We start from the raw sequence: 9,360 nt of genomic DNA, 5'->3' as shown, positions 1-9,360 counted from the left end.
TATATATATATATATATATATATATATATATATATATATATATATATATATATATATATATATATATATATATATATATATATATACCTGTATATATATATATATGTATACTTAGATATATATATATATGTATAAGTATATATATATAAATATATTTATATGCATATATATATATATATATATATAATATATTATATATATATATATATATATATACATATATATATATATATATATATATATATATATATATATGTGTGTATATATGTATGTATATATATATATATATATTTATATGGACATGTATATATATATATATATATAATATATTAAGATATATGTATATATATATAGATATATATTTATATATATATATAAGTATATATATATATATATATATATATATATATATATATATATATATATATATATATATATATATATATATATATATATATATATATATATATATATATATATATATATATATATATATGTATATATATATATATGTTAAGGCTGGTACTGATTAATTTTTTTTTTGTTAGATTAATCGTCTAAAATTTTGATTGATTAATCGATTAATTTCGATTAATTCTAAAGTCGACAGAATAACCTGCTTTTCACCACTGGTGAGGTGAAGTTGTTATCGGTAAACATTAACTAACTACAGTATTCACAAACGTTAACAAACAAGACACTTAATGCCTGCTATACTGTATTCAGTTTAATTGACAAGTACAAGTAGGCATCACTTTAGCCAGTCACGTAAACAAACGTGGATGTTAACGTTTTCTGGAAGTAGACAAGATCGCAGTTTGTTGACAATGTACCCTGACGAACTAAACAGTCTTTCACAAGGAACAGAAGTGGTAGGTACGCACAGAATTGTCTGCACAATACTGCTCAGGTTAGGGTAACGATGCCTGGTCAGTTGCCACCACATGAGGGGATTATCAGTTTCTGGAATTACACCTTCTTCTTGATATCGTGTAAGCTCAGCCAGTAAGCCATGTACTGTTTGTGATTTATCTGATGAGGATTGCGATTCCGAGTCGCTGACCAACAGAGTAAGTTTCAGTTTCTTACGCAAAGGTTCTGATGCCTCGCCAGTGCTGGTAGTAGTTTCACGTTCAGCTCTCTGTCTTTGGTTACAGTACACCCGAAATGCATTAGAAAGTATTGTCCAAACTGCTTCACGTTTCTCTCTTGAGAGACAGCCGAGTTTCTTGTAACGTGGGTCTAATGTCACAGCCATTTGCAACGTTGACAATGCATCAATGTTTTCAATGCGACCTGAGAAGTCATTTAGTGTTGCAGATTTGAAACGTGTTATATACCCTGGATCGTCATCATTAACCCGCAGAAGTCTGCGCAAAAATGCTTCTAAAGGAAGTACAGCCGAACATGTAGCATACTGTTCACTACCAATATACTCAGTAGCACCTGCAAGTGGACCCAATACCGAGACAAATTTTGACATTTTCTCCCAGTCCAACTCCCTTAGTTAATCTCCAGTGTAATTCTCGGGTAGGTCAATATGATACTGCTTAATGGCATCTTTCACTTCCAGCAATTCTGGCTAACATTAGGTAGGTACTGTTCCACCGCGTAGCTACATCCTGATGCAATTTGTGAAACTTCACATCGTCAGACCTGTTAGAGGTACTGGCTTGGCTGGCCTTTAGCTTTGATGTATTCCTTGAACTGCGCTTAAAATATCCAACTAGGCGTCGACATTTAGCCAGATTAGGAGATGAATCAGCTGCTTTCAAACCTGCTAGTATGCTCAGTTGAAGACAGTGTGCAATACACGGTATATGGCTGTAATCCGTCCGTCCTATAGCAGCAACCATATTTCGTGCACTGTCCGTTACGATACAGCTAATTTTTTCAGCAATGTTCCACGTTGCGGCAAACTCTTCATAGAAACTGGCAACATTATCAGCGGTGTGCTTTTCTTCAACATTTATGCAAGCTAAAGCGACAGACGTCAGTTTCCACTCAGAATCAATCCAATGACCTGTTATCCCACAGTACGATTCATTGTTGGTGGAGGTCCAAAAGTCAGTAGTTAGAACAATACTATGAATGAATTCTAGAGCTTTCTTGTGCTCATTCAACTTCTCATTGTACATCTTTCCAATGACAGTGTCGATTGTACGGCGACTGGGCAAAGTATAAGTCTGGTTTTGAAGGGCAATACGAAGCACCGTCTCTAGTCCAGCATCTTCTACAATTGCTGTTAGACGTCCAGAACTGGCAATCCAATGAGCTATTGCCACCTTCAGGTCGGCTGAGACCTTTTCACTGACAGGCTTGTTTGACTGACACGTAAATAAATTGGTGATTGATTTTATCTGAGGGGTCATCTTACGTTCACTGTCGACAACCTGTTGATATTTCAGAGGATGCTTGTACTGAAGGTGATAAGTCAGCGATGTGTTTGAGCCACGGAAAACAAACTGTTTATTGCAGTGAACGCAGTATATTTTGTCACCTTCGTCTACTTTACCATCAGCATTCAACTTGAAAACAAAATGCTTGCTTAACTTTCCAGTTAAATGTTTGACAGAAACGTTGCTTTCATTAGTTGCCGCAGCCATATTTGCAAAACAAACTTTGTTTACTTTAGAAACGGATATAGAAATGTAAGATAATGTTCCCAGGTCAGTAAGTATTTTAAAATATGACAAAATTTTTAGTCGAGATTTTCAAGATACGCGCTTTCAAAATTAATTTTATATTTATCGAACTCTATTGAAAAATTCTAAATTTAATACTCGTTTTCGTCATGGCTAATGACTTTGAAACAATTGATTTTGAAAAGTTGCGGTTAGACGTTTTTAAAACTTTTAAAACTGGAAATAACTTCTTTGCAAATGATTTATATGAAAACGATATATTTTTTTAATAAATTTTTATACTTAACATTTATCAAATTAACAGATATCAAAATATATTGTTCATGCTAAAATTTAAATTAGGCCAAGTACCATACCACTTCACAAATAATTTCTTTATAAATAACGTTAATAAATATAATATAAGAGAAACAGGTAATCTTGAGTTTATTCTAATTGAAGAATATTAAAGTTAACTTTAATATTCGAGTAGTTTTAATACAACTAGTTGTACTTAATATATAATATATTACCTATATTGAACATAATATATATTATTCACTTGTAAGGGCTTTGTGATAAGATCAGTACGATCTTCTTGAAGTCCTGTCTGTACTATTTTATATATAATTATAATCTTGTTTATATATTTTGACTAAGGAAACTTGTAATTATTACTATTATAAATTACGAAACTTGTAAATATATATATGTAAGGCAAAAAAAAAATAATAATAATAAGTAACGGAAAACCGGCGAAAATTAATCGAAATATTACTGATTAAAGAAATTTTAATCGATTAAATAAATTAGCGATTAATCGAATAATTAATCGTTAATTTCCGCAGCCCTAATATATATATATATATATATATATATATATATATATATATATATATATATATATATATATATATATATATATATTTAAACAACTTTAAAAAGTATTCTAAACAATAGAGTGCTTAATGTTCTTAAATAAACAGAGCAATTATATTAGTAGTAGAAAATCACTTAACATTTCTGATGAATCTTTATTGATGAAACACAGTGTTAAATGGAAAAAAATTTTGTAAAGTGATTTTCTACTACTAATATATATATATATATATATATATATATATATATATATATATATATATATATATATATATATATATATATATATATATATATATATATTCATATATATATATATATATATATATATATATATATATATATATATATATATATATATATATATATATATATATATATATATATATATATATATATATATATATATATATATATATATATATATATACATGTATGGCATTAACATTGTTGATAAATTCAAAACTCTAACAATAAAAACAAAATTATTTACGTTGGAATCTACATAACTTCAAAAATTTTGTTTTTTTAAATTTTGATTGTAAACAAGAAAAAAAATATTTATAATTTTTTTTAAATCATTGTAAAAGTAACTCTATTAAATGAAATGAGCTATCTTACAATTATTTTAGATTTCAAAATTGCCGATATATTTTCAACAGGGTTTAGGTCTGGTCTTTGTGGCGGCAATTTAAGGATGTTAGCTTTACTTTTTTTGAGGAACTGTTGTGTCGCTTTGCATGTGTGATTAGGGTCGTCGTCATGGTAAAAAAAATTTGCGATCAATTCTTAAACAGATTGACATAAATTTTTTGAATGCCTATCAACATACAACTTCCCTGTCATTATAAATTCAATATTCACCAGTCATCCCACACTATTTCAATCAAAACATCCCCGAGCCATAGGCGAGACACTTCCATGCTGGACTGTTTTTGTATGTTTTCTATCCAAGAGTGCATCACAAGGTCTGGACTAAACTCTTTGTCGTTTTTTAAAACAAGTATTTGACATTTTTTCTTATCAGACAATAACACTAAGTTCCAAAATGCCTCACACTTGTTAATATGCAGTTTTGCAAATGCTAAAAGATTTTCTTTGTTTATATGACTTATGAGGGGTTTACTTATCGGGAGAAGGTTTATTTAAACCACCTAAATTATTAAACCACTTAAATTAAGTCTTCTTTGTACAGTTCGATAGGAAACATTTAATTTAAGATTTCAACAATCTGCCTTTAGGTTATTGTTGATTTTTTTTTTTTTTATCAGTGCAATTAGGATATCGATTATTGTCTTAAGTCTTTATGGAGCGACCAAGTCTTTTCTGATTTTCAGCAGAACCAGTTGTTTCATACTTTATACACATCTTCCAAACACCACTTACTGATATTTGGTATTTTTTATCACATTGCTTGTAGGTTAGGCTTTTTTTTTGATCAAAAGTGACCCGAGATCTGATGTCCAATGAATAATTTTGATGATAAAATATTAATATTATTTTAACTTTTTCTAAAAATAAATTCCAAAAATTATAGTTTAAAATGCTTATTGTTAATAAATTTAGCAAAATATTATTGATGTTAATACCTGAACCTATAATTATAAAAGTTTTATGTTTTTTTTTTAATTTGGAATCAAATTAAAAAAAAACATAAAACTTTTGCAGTTACATAGATTCTGACGTAAATAGTTTTGCATATATATATATATATATATATATATATATATATATATATATATATATATATATATATATATATATACAGTAAACTTCCGGTTATTCGAACCTCCAAGGGGTATAAGAAGTTTTTTTGAATAACCCAAAACTCGAATAACTGAATATGCTCTTTAAAATGACCTACTTTAAGTTTCTTTTAAATTTAAATAAAAGTAGAAAGTAAAAAAGAAAAAGACCCTTCGAATTTAATGCTACTTCAGTTTTATCCTTGTAAAATAATAAATATTTTACAATTTATTAAAAATATAGTCCATTTTTTATTTTTTTTGTTCCTTAAATGTGTTTTTTTATCTTCAAGGTGAGCAAAAATTGTTTCGAATAAACGAAATTTCGAACAACTGCATCTTCGAATAACTGCTTTTTTGCATAACAGCATTTGCATGAGTTTGTTAAAGAAAATTCACATGAAATAAAAATTGCTTTGAATAAGCAGAAAATTTTAATAAGTGCCATTTCGAATAACCCGGAGTTTATTGTATAATAAATATATAAATATGTATATATATATATATATATATATATATATATATATATATATATATATATATATATATATATATATATGTATATATATATATAGATATGTATATATATATATATAAATATATATATATATATATATATATATATATATATATATATATATATATATATATATATATATATATATATATATATATATATATATATATATATATATATATATATATATATATATATATATATATATATATATATATATATACAGCTATGCTCAAATGTATGGAGCACCTATTTGTTTAAATATATTTGTGTTTAAAAAATGAGATATACGTGATAAATTTTTTTTTAAATGGTATTTTATTTGTTTTTTACGTTTAAGCATTAGTAAATCATTTAATGCATGTTGAATTTGCTTGTCTGGGCATGATTAGACTTGTCTTAACTTGTCTACATACTCACTTAGTATAAATTCTGTCGAATTAAGATATTCATTTCATTCTTATCTTAAACGTAACTATTGTCAGCCGCTCATTATCTATTGTTTAAAAGTAGTGATTTTTTTTATCATTCTTTATTTATTTTCATTATGAGTAAAACACGCGAACTTTCTGTGAGTGAAAGAAGCCAAATTGTGATACTCCATAAACAAGGACATTCCCAAGTGGAAATTTCAAAAATTATGAAATGCTCAAGGAAAGCAGTGCAAAATGCTGTAAATAGATTTAGTGAAACTGGTTCATACGAAAATAGACCAAAAACGGGAGGAAAACGTATACTTTCTCCTAGAAACCATCGTTTCCTCAACAGGATTTCACTTCGAAATCGGACCAAATCTTCTAAAGACTTGGTTAGCGATCTGTGGGAGCACAGAAAAATTCAAATTTCTGCTCCAAGTGTTAGAAGATACTTAAAAGAAGGTAATTTACATGGAAGAAGGGCTCGCCGAAAACCATTGCTGACTGAGCACCATAAGAAACTTCGTTTAGAATGGGCTAAACAGCACCAAAATTGGTCATCAGAAGATTGGGCCAAAATTATTTGGTCAGACGAATCAAATAAAGAGGTTAGGCATCATTATGACTTACGGTGTAACCAAAAAAAAAAAAAAATATCATTTCGAAATTATTCCTTTAAGTACCTGAAATTTTACATGTTGAAATTTATAATATCAAATTTGTATTCCTTTACTTTTTTGACCTAGATTTTCGGGCACCTGGAGGCACCTTTGTAAGACGACGACCAGGCGAAGCATTTGAGCCGGAATGTATCATCCCTACAGTCAAATTTGGCGGTGGTGGCACAATGATCTGGGGTTGCATGGCCTCCAGTGGCGTAGGTGAAATATTTTTATGTGAGGGTAGGATGAATGCAGAGCGCTACATTACCATGCTAAATGAAGTTTTGGAGCCATCAATATTGAAATTATTTGACGAAGATGTCCCTCAATATTATTTTCAACAAGATAACGCTCCTTGCCACAAATCAAAAAAAAGTTTGGACTGGTTTTCAACAAATGAAGTTCCCCTCATTACGTGGCCCCCCCAGTCTCCAGATTTGTCACCCATAGAAAATTTGTGGTCTATTTTGAAGAGGAAGTTGTCAATTTACAGATGTAAATCCAAAGAAGAATTTAAAGCGAAAATTCTGGATGAATGGGTAAAAATACCAGCGATAGTATGTAAGGATCTTAAGGACAGCATGCCCAAAAGACTACGTGCGGTGATCAAGGCAAAGGGAGGTGCTACAAAATATTAATTATATTAAATAATATTGTTGAATTGAAACAATTTGTATCAAATAAACACATTCACATTTACTATTTGTTCATTACTTTTGAATTTTAAATAAAATATAGGGGTGCTCCATACATTTGAGCATAGCTGTATATATATATATATATATATATATATATATATATATATATATATATATATATATATATATATATAATATAATTAATATATATATATATATATATATATATATATATATATATATATATATATATATATATATATATATATATATGTATATATATATATATATATATATATATATATATATATATATATATATATGTATATATATATATATATATATATATATATATTATATATATATATAGATATATATAAATATATATATATATATAAATGTACTTTATTTATCTATGTATTTTATATACAACAATAATAATCCATTTATTTAACCATAAAACATGAAAATTTACAATAATATTTTTAAACTCACATAAATAAGGTTAGGTGTCACTCATATAGTTAAAAACTAGTCAATGAGTGATACCTGAAACTATAATTATAAATTATATTTATAAATAAGTTATATATATATATATATATATATATATATATATATATATATATATATATATATATATATATATAGATATATATACATATATATATATATGTGTGTGTATATATATATATATATATATATTTATTTTTACTTTTTAAGTTTAATAATAGTTATACTAATTTAACAACATTTTTTTTTACATTTGTTTTCAGACTACTAATGGTACAAGTTTTGTTTTTTGATTTAGATTCTGTATCTCAATGATATCCTGGCCTATCGATACGATATCCTGTTAGTTGTATTTTTATATATATTGCATAAATATATATGCAAACACTCACACACATAAATTTTAAAGAAAATATTTATATTTATATATATATATATATATATATATATATATATATATATATATATATATATATATATATATATATATATATATAAATTGTATGATTTAAGCTTTTTTATATTTATCATTGTATATTACTGTTTGTATTAAAAATTGATTTTGGAAATAATGCGAGGGCAGAGTTCAAATTACAATTTAGTTTTATTTTCCAATTCAATATATATTATACCCACGTTTAATTACGTTTAATAATATTTTGCGATTTTTTATTCAGCGCATTTAAGCGTTGGTTCAACGTTATATTTCAACCTTTACTCGACATCTTTGAGTCACGTTAAATCGACGTTTTATTAGCTACGTGACAAATCCTTGCGATATAGACTGCTATAACAGCGTTTATGCAACGCTTTTTAAGTAACGTTTTTTCAACGTTAAGTTGCGACATTTATACAACGCTTTTTATGTAACGCTTTTTCAACGTTTAGTTGCGACTCTTTTGTAACGTCATTTAGTAACGTTTTTTCAACGTTACGCAATAACGTTTAATCAACGTCTATTAAACAACGTTACATATCTTTGCAATATCGATTACTTTGTCAACGTTTCCGCAACATTTTTTGCGACCGGTTTTCAACGTTGATTCAACGTTGTCATGTTTGTTGGGGTATTTGATTTTCTTAGCTATACGAACTGTCGCAGAACAAACAAAATTTTACATACTGACATCCTGTCATTTCAGATTTAAATAACATGAAATTGCATAAAAATATTTTTTAAAACGTAAACAGCACAATTAATGATAATTTACAATACGTGTTAAAATAGTTATTTTTGCTTTGTTTTATTTTGTTATGGATTTCCTATTTTGGTTTTGTTACCCACATCTCAATATTATTTTCAACAAACAGTCTTCGAAACTTTTTCATTAATTTTGACTCTAAAACTTTATCGGAGATGTTGTTT

General features: G+C 27.0%; 1 long non-coding RNA gene across 1 annotated transcript in view; it reads left to right on the top strand.

The window, feature by feature from the left end:
- The window catches only part of LOC136087206 (uncharacterized), a 9,358-nt gene extending 961 nt beyond the window's left edge, over nt 1–8,397 (top strand). Inside the window, exon 4 of the long non-coding RNA XR_010641626.1 lies at nt 8,293–8,397. This is a non-coding gene — a long non-coding RNA (uncharacterized LOC136087206). The remainder of the gene's footprint in view (nt 1–8,292) is intronic.
- Nucleotides 8,398–9,360: the final 963 nt, after the last annotated feature.

Source organism: Hydra vulgaris, chromosome 11 (genome assembly GCF_038396675.1).
Source record: "Hydra vulgaris chromosome 11, alternate assembly HydraT2T_AEP".
NCBI classification, from domain to species: Eukaryota; Metazoa; Cnidaria; class Hydrozoa; order Anthoathecata; family Hydridae; genus Hydra; species Hydra vulgaris.
The sequence above is the reverse complement of the archived record's forward strand: the minus strand, read 5'-3'. Positions and strand labels throughout refer to the sequence as shown.